Source organism: Nannospalax galili, unplaced genomic scaffold (assembly GCF_000622305.1).
Source record: "Nannospalax galili isolate Female #2095 unplaced genomic scaffold, S.galili_v1.0 scaffold1220, whole genome shotgun sequence".
Lineage (NCBI taxonomy): Eukaryota > Metazoa > Chordata > Mammalia > Rodentia > Spalacidae > Nannospalax > Nannospalax galili.
The window spans coordinates 914,820-929,346 of record NW_008346901.1 but is presented as its reverse complement, the minus strand read 5'-3'; the positions used below and the strand labels follow the sequence as shown (position 1 = coordinate 929,346).

The 14,527-nt window shown below is 40.0% G+C and overlaps 1 long non-coding RNA gene across 3 annotated transcripts in view; it reads right to left on the bottom strand.

Moving 5' to 3' along the window:
* Positions 1 to 14,527, bottom strand: part of LOC103742307 — a 183,236-nt gene that overhangs the window by 28,586 nt on the left and 140,123 nt on the right. Inside the window, exons 3-5 of one of the 3 annotated variants that reach the window (XR_003851141.1) lie at positions 13,625 to 13,685; positions 13,218 to 13,282; positions 11,590 to 11,766 (exon numbers count right to left, since the gene is read on the bottom strand). This is a non-coding gene — a long non-coding RNA (uncharacterized LOC103742307). Of the gene's footprint in view, positions 1 to 11,405; positions 12,203 to 13,217; positions 13,283 to 13,624; positions 13,686 to 14,527 lie in introns of those variants that run through there. The other 2 variants (XR_003851142.1, XR_607618.3) reach the window with 2 other exon arrangements.

Here is a 14,527-nt window from a genome sequence, read left to right as displayed (position 1 = left end):
ATATATATATATATATACATATATATGTGAGAGAGAGAATAGAATACATGAAATAGGGCAGGGGGCATTATGGGGGTGCATGGGGGGAGAGGATCTAAATTCAATCAAAATATATTACATGATATTTGCAAACTTTTGATAGAAATTGATAAATCGGGAAATAATTACAATATACGCCCTGAGAAGTGATTTATATCCTATATCTATCAACGACTCTTCCTTATAGCCTGAAATTATTGTTAAAGACCAGTTGATTCATGGGAAAAGCATGTGACAAGACAATGCTCTAAAATGTAAAAACAAATGTTCAACAAATATATAAAAGCATTCAAAGTCACATGTGAAAAGAGAAACATAAAACAAAATAATAATTTGGCAGGTATTTTAACCTATTAAGTAATAGACCTTTTATGAAAATGTTTAAGTTTTAGATTTGTATAAAATGAGTTATCTCATTAGGTGAAATTGGTACTTTAAGTGATAATATTGAGATATGTACCAAAATCTATGAGTTTACATATTCTAGTGACCCACAAATTAAAAAAAAATTATGACAGAAATCAAATTAGATAGCATTCAGATGTATGCACAAACTTCTACGTAAATGACATTACTCACTGATACTTAAAATAACACCAAAGACAGAGTTTGAATTCTAGTTAAAGTTTTATTAAATGAAATAGCATAAATTCATAAGATATAACATGAGAGAAGCCTTAGTAATCATATTTCAGGGGCCGGAGGGATGGCTCAATGGTTAAGAGCCCTTTATTGCTCTTTCTGAGGACCCTCCACCTCACATGGCTCACACCTGCCTATATCCACAAGTTTACATGCACATAACCCCCACTAGACACACATACTCATGGATAAACACCAATCTTTAAGATTTAGAAAAGAAAAGAGAATCATTCTTCAGGCTCTTGTCTTGAGAAGCTGGAGCTCACTCTAGGAGCTCTGTCCTCTTGCATATTTCTCTTTCTCTATTTACTTTTTAATGTAATATTTTATTAATTGAAATGTAGTCATACTTACCACACCCAATCTCCCTTATAATTTCACTCTAGTCCAACTCCTACCTTCCTACACCTCCCCACAATATAATGAATCTTAATCATATTTAGCCCCTCCTTCCCTGTCTGCACCCTCCATTAGCCCGCCCACAGGACTTCTTGTTATCTTGTCATACGTGTTAAGGCCTATCAAGTCAACTTTGTGTCCCAGACATCCCTTCATGTGAGTTCATCCACTAGAGCCTGTTCAGATTCTCTAGCAACACTCGCTTAAACAAGATCAACTCTCCCTCATCCAGAGGTGATCAGTTGTTAACAGATTCTCACCAAAGTTGCGGCCTCCTCTGTCCATTCCCCAGTTCTATGCTAGTTTTTGTCTGATTGAGCTTGCTTGAGTCTTTTGCACACTGTCACCATTTCTGTAAGTTCATAGGAGCAAGGTTCCAGGAGCCTGTAAGACTCTTTCCTTATGGTTTCCTTCCCTGGTTCTTACAATCTTGGTTCTTTTGCCCTGGGTGGGTGAAATTTAATATAGGAGTCCTGTCCAAAGCATTCCTGAGCGCAAAGAACAATGCTAGGAGTTCTGCCATACCAGATCTCAAACTATATTTTCACAGCTACAGTTATAAAAACACCATGGCAGCACAAAAACAGGCACATAGATCAACGGAGCCAAACCAAGGACCCAAACGCAAATGCAAACACGAATGCGTGCAATTTCAGCCCAAGAGGAGGAAAGACGTATGCTAGGAGTTCTGCCATACCAGATCTCAAACTATATTTTCACAGCTACAGTCATAAAAACACCATGCCAGCACAAAAACAGGCACATAGATCAACGGAGCCAAACCGAGGACCCAAACGCAAATGCAAACACGAATGCATGCGAACACGAATGCGTGCAAACACGAATGCGTGCAATTTCAGCCCAAGAGGAGGAAAGACGTTCGGGAGAAAAGACAGCGTCTTCAACAAATAGTGCTAGCAAAACCAGATTGCCACCTGTGGAAGATTAGACCTCACCCCACGTAAAAGTCATCTCCGGACGGATTAAAGACCTCAGTGTGAAACCCGAAACTGAAATTGAAGCTGTTAGAAGAAAACATAGGCAGCACCTTACAAGACATAGGCATAGGAAAGGACTTTTTTTTATTTATCTGAAACGTAAATCTAGAAACTTCATTTTTCTTTAAACAATTTCCAGGACTGGAATGAAGAACAGACGGCAGGCCAGCTTCGCTCTGGTTTTTGTTATTTCGGCTGAGGGGCTTGTTTTCTTCTGGATTTTTGTCCTTTTTTTTTTTTACAAATACAAATAAAATATGGAAAAACTCTACTTTAAAAAATCTGCTGCATTCTAGACATTGAAGACATACTTCACAATTTAAAATCCAATTAAAAACCGGAGGTTTTGAATTGTTTGGTAATCACATCAGAAAAACAGAGTTCTATTAACACCTTTATTCAGTTACCCATACCAGCAAGGGTTTCCAAATGACAATTTTTCTACATCAGAAGGTGGTCATGACTTAAGAAACAGTTTGAATTTTTCCTGTTTCCAAAATGTTTATTAAATCCTGTGTCTCTTACAGGCTTCTTAAGTGTATAAAAATAAAAAAATATTCCAAGGAATGAAGCATCCCAATGTCAGTGGTAAACCAGACACTTTCTTCTGGGGAAATGGCTGTTAAAATGTACTCCAGCATGTATATGCAAAGTGAGCAGGAAGTTCAGCCTTTCTTCTTTAAAAATCTATTATTTTAAAAATATTGATCCAGAAAACTGGAAGTGAAGGACTAAAAGGTCAACAGAGGACAGGAAAGGGGTTGGAGCACAGAGAAAGAAAATTGTTCAAACTCAAGCAGTTTAAAACAGACTTTTCCAAGATACCAAAGGCTGGTTGGAGAAATTCACAATTCTGCAGGAGCTGGGGCTTATGTGGGGTGTGAAGTTCTGTGCTGAGCAGTTCACTGCTTTAGAGCAATCCCCCTGCCTATGCTGAACCTTGGTTTCTGCACCATGCCTCCTTGGGGAGGGCCTCTCATTCCACCACTCAGCCCAGTGCAGGGGACTCTAGGTCCCAGAATGCTGGGACTGTCAGCTTCCCTGGCCGCTGGAGTCTTCTCCTCCACATTCAGGCAGACAGTACCGCTGAACGTGGTGGCTTGCTCCTAAGGACCTTCTGGACGGGCTCGGAATAGTCAAACATGACAAAACCAAAGTTGGGTAACTTCCCACTGGGGTAAATGCACAGCTCCACCATGTTCCCATAATTTTGGAAAGGACTTTTGAAATTGGACATCAGCTGCTCAGGAATTAAGATCAACATTAAACTCAAAAGCTTCTGTACAGTGAAAGAAACAACCAAAGAAGTGAAGAGGAAACCCGCAGAGTGGGAGAAAAATCTCACCAGCTATACAACCAAGAGAGGTTAAGATCTAGAGTATATAAAGAACTCAGAAAACAAAGAATCAAGACAATAAATGACCCAATTTTAAGATGGGCTATGGATATGAAGAAAGCATTATCAAAAGAAGAAATAAAAATGGCTAAGAAACACTCAAAAAGTGTTCAACATCCTGAGTAATTAGGGAAATGCAAATCAAAACCACTTTTTAAAAAATAATACAGGAGTCCAAAGTGCAGCCAATGTACTCATGGATATGGGGACATCCACTGGAGTGTGGTCCTCCCACCAGGGACCACACCCTTAAAGAATACTGGCATCCTCTCTCCCAGAAACCATAAACTGTCAAAAGGGACTCATGGGCCCCTTCCCCCTCCAAGCTAGAATGTTGACTGGCTTGGTTTTGTGCAGGCAATCACAGCTGCTGTGTGTTTGAGTGGAGTAGTCTGTCTTGTTGAGAAGACACTGTTTTGCTCGGGTCCTCCCTGACCTCTGACTCTTACTATCATTCTATCCCTTCTTCTGAGATGGTTTTGAACCTTGGCTCCCCTCTCTTAATACTCATGCTTGAATTTGCACAGTAATCTCTTTTTTGTTATTAATTTTATTATATCATATTTATTTATGTTATATCTTTATCTATGTGAGAAACATGTCTGCTGCAGTGCATGTGTGGTCAGGGGACAACGTGCAGGAGTCAATTTTCTCTTTCCAGCATGTGGGTGCTGGGAATTGAACTCAGTTTGTCAAGTTTGATGACAGATGCCTTTACCTACTGAACTATCTCTCCAGCTCTAAAATCACTTTTAAAAATGAGAATGCATAATTGTCAGAAAATATTGTTAAGTTTGTGCATAATACACGGCAGATCTTTGGCTGAGCATATGTTTATATGCATATACACAAACACATGCAGTGTTAACGCGATTTGAAGTGATAATTTTTAATACTTTTTAAGATTCTGTAAAAGTAATTAAAGTAAATTAGATATATGTATGAAATAGCCCAGCAGAATCCATTGATGTTTACAATTAATTCCAAAGAGGAAGTGGGGTCTTGTGGCACAGCCTTATAATCCCAGCTACTTGGGAGGTTGCACAACAGAATCACAAGTTCAAAAACCCATCTGAGTAACTTAGATTCTGTTTCAAAATAAAAAGTAGAAAAAGAGAGAAAGACTGCATCCATGACAAAATAGATAGAGGAAATGTTCACAAGACCCCATCCCTGACAAGCTACAAACAGTCAATGCCTACTGAGGGAGTCAGTTATTTTTCAGGGACAAGCCCCCTGATAAGTTGCCCATGCCTAAGCAGTTAACCCTAAATCCATGTACATACAGGCAATGCTAACTGGACTCAGTAAGGTGTGTGTATGTGTGTGTGTGTGTGTGTATGTGCGCGCATATAATGTATATATGACTATAATAATCCTAGAAGAGCATGAATTTGAGAGGGGGATGTGGGAATTATGGATCGAATTGGACAATGGAGGGGTGGATATTATATACAGTGTCCTCATGTATGAAATTATCAAAAAATAATTGAAAGAAGCAAAGAAAAGTGGAACAAAGGGCTAAGGATATAGCTCAGCAGTAGAGAGCACTTGCCCAGCATGTACAAGTCTCTGGATTCCACACTTTCAGTAAATAAATGTATAAAATGTATAAACAAGTGAAAAAAATTAAGGTTAAAATTAATTGTCCTGAGTTCCAGGACAGCTGGTGAGCCTGTCCCAAAAAAGGACAAAAAAAAAAAATACTTTTCTAAGTCTGAACAGTGAACTCATGCTATTTGTACCCATAAAAGAAATAATGCATTTCTAAAACATCGAGCTGGGCCCTGTAAAGCTCTAGAATCTCACCACTAGCTTGACATATAGCATTTTTTTTTCCAGCAAATGATGTAACAACTCTGAGTTCATCCTACTATGTCCAAAACCTTATAGTCTTCACGCCCACAAGATATTCAGGAGACTGTGAAATTCCACACAGAAGAAAACTTTAATTTGGTTGCCAGAAAATAAGTGAAACTGTTTCAATGTGAACTCCCAGTAAGCTGGGAGCTGACTGTCAGCATTTGAAAATTTCCTAAGGAGAGCCATAATTCACTGACCCATTACTATGTGGCTTATGTATACATCATCCCACACAATTCTTCCAGCAATCTTAAACACTGGGTGTCATCATGCTGGCCTTAAAGAATGAAGAATCTGAGAAGCTGATGTTCCCTTGATTAGAGTCACCCAAAGTTACATGGTGACTTTAGCAATGAGCCGAGGAGGCTTTGTTCTCACAGTGCTGTATCTTTCCACCCCATCCATTTGATCTTTAACAAACTCCTTTCAAATTTTTATGCTTATGTTGTGGCTTTTAGCTAGACTCAAAATATGTTGGGCCATGAAGTGAATTTCTTATCAAACATGGTTTCTATCGAGGTTATTGCTGCAGGACCATCCACATCTTTATTCTGTACCTGATGCAGATTCGGAAAGAGCTGTGGAGCCCTGGTCAATGGTTTCTGTGGCAAGGGAAAGGATTATTCTGGGGGTATATCAGATGGGTTTTTAGTTAGGCCTTTGGAAAGTGTGCCCCAAATGAGTTTTGTTTCTCCCCTATCCCAAGATTTCCCTGTCTTGCCACATTAAGAATCTTGTGGCTGATTTTCCTTGTAATAAATCAAGTCTTCATTTTTCCAGCTGCTGTCAGTACAATGACTTTGAGGACTGGGGTACCCAGGAAATGTTACTGGTGGGCCAAAATGAAATCTTTCTGTACACCCTGTGTGCTCATGGCATAATATATAACTTCTCTGAATCCCTTTTACTTTCATAAAAGTATGAAAAATATCTTCCTTAAAGCTCCTATGAGCACTAAATGAGATGGCATATGTCAAATGTGTAGGGCTGAGTTTACTTTTCCTGCCTGCTCTTCCGGCTGTTGTTAGGCAGCACTCAGTGGTGCTCACGTGCAGCATGTGCTCCTAGGAAGTTTTCATTCCACATTCAGTTTTGCCAAGATTTTAGCCTTTCTAAGTTCCCAGTTTACATTTTAAATTTTATTTTAATTTTATGTGCATGAATGTATTGTTTGCATGTATGTAAGTGCACCCATGTCATGTAGTGCCTACAGAGGTCAGAAGAGGGTGTCAGATTCCCCTGGAACTGGAGTTACAGATGGTTGTTAGCCACCATGTGGGTCCTGGGAATAAGCCTGCTGGGTCTTCTGCAGGAGCAGCCAGTGCTCTTAGCCACTGAGCCATCTCTCCAGCCCTAAAATACTGGTTTAAAACAGCCAGTGGATACTCAGGAAGATTGGCATTTAGTCTTCAGAAAATACTTATACACATATATATATAAATTCCAGTTTATAAGATCTGAGAGAGTCAGTCAATCATTTACTAGTAACTTAACAGTATATTGTTGATTTGTCACATTAAGGAGCAAAGCTCAGAAAGCTATACAGTTAAAATGCAGGGACTGGATATTCTGATTGGGAAGGAGGGAACTTGTGGGGTCTCTCCCTTTTCTCGTGGGTCATTGGCCACCAGTCCTCGACGACAAAGGGAGCAGAAGCAACAAACGGGGTCAGGGACGGCCAGTGAGCACTGACGGAAGAAAAGCCCTTCCAGGGAGGCAGGGTCAGTGACACAAACAGCTCCAGACTCAGTGAAACAGCACCATTTATTCAGTGGGGGTCAGGGAAAATAGAGTGTGGAGGCAGCAGCCAAAGCTTCAGCTGATAGGTGCTCATAGTATGCTTTATTTACATGTGGTAGGGGGATGCTATCACCCGACTATAGGGCAATGCCTAATTATCATGTAGAAAAAACCTGGGGGCAGTTTTATTGCAGGTAACTATGACAAAGGTCATGTTTCAAATGAGGCCAAGCATCCATGCTTGGCAACACTTTCCAGGTAAGTTAGGCAGGAAGCCCCTGCTGAGAAAGGAGCCAACCTTAACAGCAGGGTTCCCCAACAGGAACTCAGGTCAATGTTCATAAATTTGTCTACAAATGTTCTGTGTGCATGCTGTTAGAGCTCAGCACAGTAAGGAGGAAACATCCACTGTCAATTTATAGTCTTTTTTTCCTTTTTTATCAAACTTTTGTACATTTCATATAATATATTTTAACGATATTTAGACCTTATCTGTACCTTCCCTAGTCCTCCCCCACACACTGGATTTCATTCATTCTGTCATATATGTTAAGGCCTAATGAGTAAAGTTTGTGTTTCCAGATGTCCCTCGGTGTGAGTTCATCCACTGGAGCCAGGTCAACCCATCTAGTGTTACTCGCTTAAAGAAGACCAACCTCACCTAGAAGTGATTAGCTGCCAATAGTTCCTAGGCTAAGATTGGAGTTTCTTACCCATTTCCCAAGTTCTAGGCTGGGTTTTAATCTGGTTTGAGTTTGTGTGGGTCTTATTAATGCTGTTATCATTTCTACAAGTTCATATGAGCAAGTTCCCATGAGCTTGGAAAACTGTTTCCTTGTGATCACCCCCTACCCCTTTAGACTTTCCATCCCCTCTTCTAAAATGGTCCCTCAACTCTGGGTGGCAGGAGGTTAATATAAGAGTCCTATTAAGGAACACATACTCTGTAGTCTCTTATTTGCTACATTTTGGCCAGTTGTGACTTTCTGTGTTGATAACCATCTGTTACATGAGGAAGCTTCACTGGTGAGACTTGAGAGATGCATTGCTATTTTTTCTGGCCCTTGTTCCACTCCGTTCCCTGAGTCTTAGGTATAGAGGTTACATTGTAAGTATGTCATATAGGACTGGGCAGTTCATAGACACTTATTCTCTGTATTTGATCAGTTGTGGAATTCTCTAATAGTCTCCACCTGTTGCAAAAAGAAGCTTCTTTGATGCGTGATGAGAGGTATACTTGTCTGTATACACAAAGATACATATTTAGCATAAAATAAATTATGTTTGTCTAGGGATGTGATAGATGCAGATTTTTCTTTAGCGTCTATGACCTCTCCAGCCACATATATTTGACAGGGCTTACAGTTCCACACATGAGTTTCTAAACACTGAGTGGACTTTAAGTTCTATTACATAGCTGTCAATTGCCTCCAAAATAAAAGTGCCACTACTGCACCAATAGAGATAGTTTGCTGGACTGGTGACTGTTGTGGTTATCAGGCTTTACAGCTGTTGTTGAACCACTGATTAGTTTTCTCCCTTAGCAGCTTGCATAGTATCCTCTGATACTCTGAGACTAGTCTTCAGGGAAGAGGCTTCCAGATCAGTTCCAGCTCCATTGCTCTAAGTCTTATGCCCGAAGTATGTCCTGTCTTCAGTAATAGATTCTTACTTTCAAGTTCTGGGAGGCAACCGAAGGCTGTGGCAATAGCCTGTGTTATTTTGGGAGTCTCTTGGACTACCCTGACCAATAACTCAAAGGGAGGTTTCTCCTGTCTGACACTGTATTTCTTGTTATATAGACTTCAGTACACCTATACATAAACACACACATACACACACACACACACGCACACAGTAATAGATTCTTACTTTCAAGTTCTGGGAGGCAACCGAAGGCTGTGGCAATAGCCTGTGTTATTTTGGGAGTCTCTTGGACTACCCTGACCAATAACTCAAAGGGAGGTTTCTCCTGTCTGACACTGTATTTCTTGTTATATAGACTTCAGTACACCTATACATAAACACACACATACACACACACACACACACACACACACACGTATGTATGTATGCATGTGTAACATGTATTTTTGATAGGCTTTTGGACTAATACATTTCCATTTGGTTTTTCATACCACCTAAGCATTCTCCCCCAACGCCCCATATAATTCTCCCTATCCCTCTGCAGTCAAAGTTCCCCCATTTTCCCAGTTTCCCACTTGATAATACCTGTCTCCTATTTATTAACTCCTTCTCTTGAGCTTCTTTTTCTTCTTTACCCCCATAGTTCTTTGTAGAACCTACCCTTTTCCCTTCCCAATTAAATACTCCCATGTTCCCCATTTCCCTCTGACAAGATCTGTCTCCTACTGTCTCCCTCTTGGGCTTCTTCCTCCCCTATACCCCCATGATTCCATTTTCCTTACTCCTGAGGTTACATCAGGATATATACTCACATCCACAGATTGTAGCTAAGATCCAAAATTGAAAGAGAGCATGGATCACTTGTCTTTGAGCCTGTGTTACTTCACTTAGTATAAAAGTTTGTAGTTCTACCCATTTGCCCGCAAATTTCATGATTTTTTTCTTTACAGTTAATCGGAGCTCCATTGTGCATATGCACCAAACTTCCATTATCCAATCATCAGTTGAGTGACCTTTAGGTTCTTTCCATTTCTTAGCTATTGTGAAAAGAGCAGCAACAAACATGGCTGCACAAGTATCTCCGCAGTAGGGTATGGAGGTTGTGGTAAGGAGGACAGGCAGGTATTTATGATCCAAGGTAGTCTGTGGTACAGAGGGTAGAGGCAAGGCTGGAATCACTGGGTACCTAGAGTTGCCAGTCATCTGCAAGGCATTTTGGTGCCTCAGGGGAAAGTTGGGTGGAGGCAGTGAAGACCACATTTTCCAACTCTGCAGTTTTGCTTCTGCCTGGCTTTATTACTCAATATGCAAATCTGAGTTTTCTGATCTATATGTAAATCCACTGAGCCCTTTGCAGAATGTCATTACTGCTAACAAAACTATCAGTGTTTCCAAGGAGAGTACAGTACTACAGCATGATCCTAAAACAAACACCGACCTACAGTGGCAGGGCTCACACACATTAAGGACTACGTGATCACGTGCTGGAAGCCATGGGCACAATAGTTTATGGCTACGAGAACTTCGTTTCCTTCTCTTCTGCATGAAGATAATATGTGCTTTAAAGTTTGCTGTGAAGGTTAAATTAGATCCTTTTTGAGAGTGTTCTTAGATAATTATAAGGCTTCTACTATTGTTAATTTCCTCTGTCCTTTTCATGCTTTAAAGGGATGGAAATTTCCCATGTATTTTATTCTGTCTACTAAATATAATCATAAGTATTTTTAATAATAAAAAGCTTAAAATTTAAATTTCCAGAAAAATAAACATTGATTTAGGAAAGGAAAAAAGTGGGATTTTTTCACACTGACAAAATCAGAGAACTCATTTTAAAAAAATAGAAAGTAGGTATTCTATACTGTCAGAGTAAATTGTTTAGATCATAAAGGGAAGAATCATCTTATATGTTTCCTAAAAATTGTTTTTAGTTTCATGGCATACCTATTTCTGAAAGGTCTAATAATGTAGATGATATTTTAATTTATGGATTATTTTATTGCTTTTCAAAATCCTTTTTCTTGTTAAATTGTAGTTACTGAAAGGAAATTATTTGGCTTCCAAATTTTGTCATAATGTCAAACCTTGTCAATTTGGCAATTTGTATTTAGCAGTTTCTGAGTCGTGGTAAGGGATGAGGGGGCTGCGGCATTTCCAGATTTCAGAGGTCTGTCTAAAGTTGAGTAGGGGTTGTGTTAGGGTTGGGTAAGCTAGTCACAGCGTAATTTTGCTAAGTTCTCTTTCCTTGGAAAACACTAACTTCCTCTGCAAGGGCATTGTTGAGTTAATATAGGAACCTGGAAAAGAATCTTGACTCCCAGTGTTAATATGTAGTAGCAAAATGAAACATATGTCAGAAAATAAAATTGTAGTGTTGAGTACAAATAGTTTTTCATGTCATTTGTAAATGGAGACTCAGTTTCATATGGTAGACTGTAAGACATTATAATTCCTAAGGGCTGACTCCTGTCGATTCAAGTAGTAGGGTAATATATGTTTATGAAGACCCTACTAGATAGCAGTCACTCCTGTTTCCATTTATCCAGAACACTAACATAGTAGAAGGACGGGTCTCTTAGCTGATTTGGAATGTGGCATGCTGCTTATTCTAATGACGATTTTCTCTAAAATATCTGTTGCTTGGGCAAAAGTAGCCTCAAATTTAAAATAACAGCCTGGGTTTATAGTAGGTTATTTTTGGATTTCAGTTTCTGAAACCAAAATATGCCATGGAACAAACAAATTGAATAATGGGTCTAAAGCCTTCATTAATCATATCTGTGCTTAGTAAGTAGACTGATCTGGTTACCAGTCAATGGAATTTGGAGTGATATGTCAGGAAATCAGGCAAAATGGGAAAGCATCTACCTTGCTTAAACAGCAGTATTTCTGTGTGTCCTTCTCCATACTTAGGACCCACCATCTTCACACAGTTCACTGAGCAGTGGAGTAGCACTTTCCAAAGGGAGGCTCACGTTCCTTTATTTCCTGCAGATTTTGCTCTGTATTTTCTCCTGCCTTTCTCAGACCTGAGATGTTCAGCTTCTGTGGAAAATGTTGGGAATACAACAGTGACAACATGAACTTCTAAATCTTGAGGAATCGGGTTTTAAATGAGTTTGGGACTTCACAATGATTTCCCGGTTTTATTTCTATTTTCATTCCCGGGATTTCACTAATCGAGAGGCTGACTGGAAATGGCCTATGATGTGATTATTTTGAAAGCCACGTGGAGGGACACTGGTGCCTCAGGATGTTCATAAACATTTTACCTGAAAACTCAAGAGAAGTATGTTTAAAATACTGGTAATATAGTAAACACTTAATGGCCATATTTACTGAGTGTTTGCTATGTGCAAGACACTCCAATCTCTGCCCTTTGCGATGCTCCATTTCAGCAGCATCTTCTCTGCAGGTCCGGGATAAGGAGCCTCTTCATCCTGACCACAGAATTCAGTAGTGGATTGCGGGCTGTAGTTTCCTTTAACAGGAGTAAAATGTATCAGAAGGAAAGAAAAAAAAGTGAGAAAATGGGCCTGGAGAGATGGCTTAGTGGCTAAGAGCACTGGCTGTTCTTTCAGAAGACCAGGGTTCAAATCCCAGCAACTACATGGCAGCTAACAGCCATCCATAAGTCCAGTTCCAGGGAATCCTATGCTCTCTCTGTCCTCCACGAGCACTGCATGACATAGGTACACTTACACACATGCAGGCATACCACTCGTACACATAAAATAAAAATAAATCAAAAAAAATTTTTAAGGGAGAGAATGTGATAAGAGGAGCAAGATGGAGTGGTGGGGAGAGGGGTCCACAGCGTGCATAATTAGTGAGAAGAGTGCATTGGGAAGGCACCAGTAATCATTAGGAAGCACCGGGTGAGCCAGGCCTTTACCCCTGAAGTATGCTGTCCACTGTTACATTTCACACCATTTCAGAGGTAAGATTGCTTCACATGAGGGAACTGACATCACCAATTGCAGCTAGTACCCAGGGTCACAAAAGCATGATTTCTGATTGCCAGGGCGCATTGTAACTCATTATAACATCAATTGTGCTGACTATCAGTTGATAAATGCCAACGGCAGTCAATTGCAGAAGGAAATGACGCATGCTAAACATTTGGCTGTGAGGTGTCTTCAGTATCTCTGCTCCCCATAATCCAGAATTGAAACCAGTGGGACACAAAACTGCATTTTCTTCCCTGTGTGGAAAAGATTTAGTAGCCTCGCTGGGTCACAGCAGATGCTGGTGCTTAGGACACATCCAAATGGCAGAGGCTTAGCTGTTCCCTAATCATACACTGTCTTTTCTGTCTAACTCACACTCTCATTAAACATTCTTCTTGAAGAAGTTTCCTTTTTTCTTCAAAAAGCCTCTTTTGGTCTGTCTGACCTATTTATTTTGTGTGTGGGTGGTTTTTGTGACTCCTCCTGGCTCAAAAATTTAATGACTGAGTCTAAATTTTTGGCTGCGAGCATAATGGAAATCCTTACCAGAATGAAGCGCACCTGTTTTCCTCTCAGTCGTCCTGAATCTGCATATCTGTGGTTGTTCAGCTCTGTAGATTGTAACAGAATGAGTTTTTCAGTTTTTATTGTAGGTGCTAGTTAGCACACATGCCCTGCAGACCACAATATACTTTGAATCCAGGGAGGCAACCCGAAGGCTGAGCAAGGTCCTGAAGGACCAGACAACAGAGTGAGGGCCAAGTAGAGGGACAGAAGCAGTCCCGATAAAAGCGTCTCAGCTGTCAGCCTCCCTGATGGGCTCTACCTCTCAGTAGCAACTTCTTTACATATGAAAACAAGTGCGTGAATACATGGTGGATTCATCTGCAACTTTTCAAAGTGAAAACCTGACAGGTTTGGGCAAGTCCCAGAAAGCAGAATAAGCAAAATACCGTGGGGTGAGGTTTCCATAAGAGCCAAGTCACTGCCGTTCGACTTCCTGTCTCTTCAGCCCTGAAAAAAAAACAAAAACAAAAAAAACAAAAAACAAAAACACAGTTTACAATTTATTTCACAAACTGTTGTATAAAGCAACCTGTGTGTTCAGGGGTAGTGAGGCCCCTAACAATTTTGAGGAAAGTCTCTCAGAGAGAACAACTGCTCAGTGACCATTATGAGTGACTACACATCTCATGGCCAGTTACCCCACAGACAGAAAGGAAGCAAATGGGGGCATCCCTGCCCCTTAGGAGCCAGAGGAAAGGACCCAGAAACACATGAAAAAGCACAAATAAGGTAATAATGGAAACATGAGGAAATTCAGTAGTTCCTATTGTCCAGGCTTTTCTGTCCATGATCCCACGTATTAGTGGACCACAGTCAGAAAAATATTAAATGGAAGATTCCAGAAATAATTCAGAAGTTTTAAGTTGAGTGTTATTTTGAATAGTGTGATGAAATTTTACAGCATCTCACCCCAGTTCCCCTGGGATGTGAATCACTCCTTTTCCAGTACATCCATGTGGTATATATTACCTACCCATTAGTCACTTGGTAGCTGCTTGGGGTGTCAGAATGACTGCTGTGACAGTGCGTGCTTGTGCTCAAATAACTCTTATTTAGTAGCTCGATGCTACGACACAATGCTATGTCTTTATTTCATATCCTTTATAGGCACCATATTGTCTCGCAAGAAGGGTGGACTTAGTATCATATTTTAAGAGAGATGCTATGGTTATATAGTTTTACTAATGTGTGTTGTTAGTTATTCTATTTTATTAGCTATTATTATTAAATTTACCATGTTGAACTTAAAATTTAAACTTTATCATAAACATGTATGTGTGGGGAAAACA